We start from the raw sequence: 2,500 nt of genomic DNA, 5'->3' as shown, positions 1-2,500 counted from the left end.
ACACACACACACACACACACACACACACACACACACACACACACACACACACACCATGATGATATTTACATAACTTATAAACGCAACCTCACCATAACCACCACCACCACCACCACTACCACCACTACTGTATCCACAAGTCACCACCACCATCACCACCACCACCACCGACCTTCATATTCTCAATAATCAACGTATCAAACAACCACAATCATATCCAAAACACAAGTAGTAGTAGTAGTAGTAGTAGTAGTAGTAGTAGTAGTAGTAGTAGTAGTAGTAACAAAATCACTCCAAGAAAAAAAACACGAGAGAGAGAGAGAGAGAGAGAGAGAGAGAGAGAGAGAGAGAGAGAGAGAGAGAGAGAGAGAGAGAGAGAGAGAGAGAGAGAGAGAGCGTGTGACTTACGAGTGTGGCATCGAGTGACACACAAAACCTGATAGTGCCAGAAAACCAATGCCATATGGTGTCACTGCCTACCCCTAACCCCCTTCCCCTTCCTCTTGAAGTATGGGTGGGAGGGTGGTGGGGAGCCTTGTGCTGTACTATCTAATCTCTCTACAATAAACCTTTCATATAAAAACCAGATTCGTTGTAGATTGGTTAACCCACGTAATATATTTCTCCTCCATCCTCCATCCTCCTCCTCCTCCTCCTCCTCCTCCTCCTCCTCCTCTTCTTCTTCTTGCGCCCCTCTCGCTTACTAAGACCTACTGACATTTGCGTATCAATTGCAAAATATTTACTCAATATTTGTCTTTTATTTCCCTTTTACATTCTGTTTTTGTGAGGGAGAAAAAGTGTGGTATTCAATTTTGCTTTGTTTGTATGGAAGATTGTTGCTTGAGTTGCTTAATCTCTCTCTCTCTCTCTCTCTCTCTCTCTCTCTCTCTCTCTCTCTCTCTCTCTCTCTCTCTCGTAACCTCCCATTCAATACTTCTGCCACCTACTTTCTATCTCAATAACTCTCTCTCTCTCTCTCTCTCTCTCTCTCTGCAAGGTCAAACTTCGTTCCTTTCTCCTCGACACTGGTTCTTCCCGCATAGTAAACACCCACAACCTAAAACATGAACTTGCTCTTCCTTCATCTGCATCCGTAACCAGATTGACGCTCTTTTGATGAGCTTGGTTATCACTCACTCACTTTATCTCTCTCTCTCTCTCTCTCTCTCTCTCTCTCTCTCTTTCGCCTGTTCTTTTCTCAGCCCAGCAGTCACCTCTTTCACCCTCACACCACTACATATGGGGATTTTTTTTCACTTCCCCAAGGTTCTAAGCCCTGCACGCACCGCCCCTCCCCCCACACACACACTCCCCCGGGCGACATGGAGCCGGTCGCCTGTCTCACTGCCTCCCCCGTCCTTGCCTCTTTCGCCTGCTCTCGATGCAAACATGAAAGTGTGGCTGTTCCTCGGCCTACCTCAGTCTGGTCACATGGGGGCGTCGGTCCAGCGGCGTGGGTGTGTGTGAGGGTGCGCGGGATAGAGGAACACCTAGCACACTCCCAGTACGCGGCCCAGTACACTCAAAAACTGGTGTGCCGGGTGATGACAGCTTCCCCAGCCCCCAGGTGGCAGTGTTCAGGGGTCGATGGTAGGCGGAGTGACTTATTCCTGTAGATGGCGGTGACGGTGCGGGGAAGGCGTCACTTTGAAGCACGGTGGTGTGTTGCTCTCACTCCGGCACTCACAACACTAACACAAGACGTACACCTCATTAGGACGGCAGGCGGCGCTCGCTGTCTGCTGCTGCTGCTGCTGCTGCTGTCTGGCGGCTGCACACGGAACACGCCGCCACCACCACTCCACCGCCTCCACCGCGGTCTGCCACCACCACACACCACTTCTCCCTAGGCTGCCCTGTACCACGTCCTACAGGAGTACTTAAGAGCGGCGTGGCGGGCAGCTGTGGGTGTGCACGGGCGCCTGACGAACTGTACCTGCTGCTCTAGAGGGCCGCCTGATGCTCCAGCCCGTCCCTCGATGCCGCCCGCCCCTCCATCACCCTTCCACCTTCCCAAACACTCGCCCACACCCACACCGCTGTGGATATCGATACCCGCGCCCTGTCCTCGCCCTCTGTACACCCAGCCTAGCACACGCCAACACGCACACGCAATAATGGCTAACGTAACGCCACGCTAAAAATAAAACCCCGAAACTGCCAGGCAACTCCAGCGTGACGTCATACTAACGTCATACCACCACCACCACCATCACCGCCGCCGCCACCGCCGCCACCGCCGCCGCACCCTTCATTAAACCACCACAGTGTAGACCAAAACTCGTACTTAAGGTGAAGGAGGGTGAAGGTGCCACAGCTCTCTCCGCCACGCACCTCCGCCACTATCGACACCTTCAGGAACTAACGGCTAAGTGAAAATGAGGAGAATGATGAATAGTGATGAGGTTTTGCAACGTTAGGCCACCACAACACCGACTTGTGATGTTTCTAACCCCACACTCCTCCTCCTCCTCCTCCTCCTCCTCCTCCTCCTCCT

At 52.2% G+C, this 2,500-nt stretch overlaps 1 protein-coding gene across 15 annotated transcripts in view; it reads right to left on the bottom strand.

Annotated features, from left to right (window-relative positions):
* LOC123507636 (plasma membrane calcium-transporting ATPase 2-like) overlaps positions 1-2,500 on the bottom strand; it is a 227,727-nt gene that overhangs the window by 194,180 nt on the left and 31,047 nt on the right. For 6 of the 15 annotated variants that reach the window (XM_045260673.1, XM_045260689.1, XM_045260688.1 and 3 more), the window contains exon 1: positions 1,421-2,028. The exons of 2 other annotated variants lie outside the window; for them this stretch is intronic. The gene's annotated coding sequence lies outside the window, so the exon portion shown is untranslated. Of the gene's footprint in view, positions 1-1,420; positions 2,034-2,500 lie in introns of those variants that run through there. 7 more of the 15 variants (XM_045260684.1, XM_045260686.1, XM_045260690.1 and 4 more) reach the window with 5 other exon arrangements.

Source organism: Portunus trituberculatus, chromosome 23 (assembly GCF_017591435.1).
Source record: "Portunus trituberculatus isolate SZX2019 chromosome 23, ASM1759143v1, whole genome shotgun sequence".
Lineage (NCBI taxonomy): Eukaryota > Metazoa > Arthropoda > Malacostraca > Decapoda > Portunidae > Portunus > Portunus trituberculatus.
Note: the sequence above shows the minus strand (reverse complement) of the source record. Positions and strands in the feature narration are given on the sequence as shown.